We start from the raw sequence: 1,244 nt of genomic DNA on the forward strand, positions 1-1,244 counted from the left end.
CCGAAATGAAAGCGGGAACAAGAAAACTGAATAAAGCTACAAGTTTGAAGGGAGGGGGTCACTGGTAAGGGCTACGATAAAAGAGAAATTCTTCACCATGGAATCTTGGAAGAATAGAATGTGTTTTATTGAATTACTAGCTTTTAAAACATTCTTAGAAAGCAAAACATTGTTTTTATTCTTGATATTTGGAACCTCTTTAATGAATAGTTTAACAAAAAATTCTCAATACGAATTTGAAAATTCAATGATGTGAATTATCAGATTAACATTATACTCAAAAATTTCCTTGAGAGGCAGGCAGGCTGCATTCCTTTTCTATTAAATTAATGGAATAAGCTTCCTTTTGAATGGTTGAACAATCCATGACACTTGTTCCAAAACAAAAAATATACTGTAGAAAAAAAAAAAGAGTAGTTTCGGGAAGATGGCAGAGGAGAACCTGGAGGCTAAACAAGCTCTCACCTAGAAAGCAGTTTTAGTGAGGTGCCATCCCAGTACAGAGAGTTTTGCCAGAAAGGGAAAATCCAGGAAAGGAAACAGATCTGAGCAATTGTCCGTAGCTGTGGCTGTGGTGACAGCGGCGGTAGCAGTGGCCGTTGCTGCCATACCTACAACACAGAGAGTCCTGGACAAATGTGTCAGACACAACAAGTGATCGGATTCTACCCAAAACCAGCAAGAATTGACAAGGAGCAGGTATCTTTATCCTGCAGATCACAGACCAGAGACGACTCAAGAACCAATACACTGGCATGAGTGGAACCCTGACATAATAACACCTTCTCAGGGAGCAGAGGAGGCAAGGTCACCCCTCTCCCTCCTTCTCCCCACTGTGCCACTATCTGAGATCTCCATCTTTGATACTGGCAAAGGCTCAGAATATAGCTCCAACCCTGGCCTTGGAGGAAAACAAAAGAGTCATTTAGCAGGTCACAGGAACCTGACCTGACCTGCCAGGCTCAGCTCCACCCAGGAGAAAGTCACCCAGCCCAGGCAGTGAAAACTCTGCCCCCAGAGGAATGTCTTTCTTCACTGGGTAAACAGAGCCAGAGGGTTCCCCTCCCTATAGCAGCCTAGATAATCAATTGAAATTCAGTAAACATAAACCCTGAGAATTACTCCATGCTGGGCTCTGTGAGTGTCCCAGAAGGAAGCCCCTCAGGGAAATGCTACTGTTTGCTGAAAGGCCTCAACTCTACCCAGAACCTAGGCTCATCACAGCATCTCCAAACAAGAGGAAA

Source organism: Dipodomys spectabilis, unplaced genomic scaffold, assembly GCF_019054845.1.
Source record: "Dipodomys spectabilis isolate Male_0828 unplaced genomic scaffold, ASM1905484v1 ptg000612l, whole genome shotgun sequence".
NCBI classification, from domain to species: Eukaryota; Metazoa; Chordata; class Mammalia; order Rodentia; family Heteromyidae; genus Dipodomys; species Dipodomys spectabilis.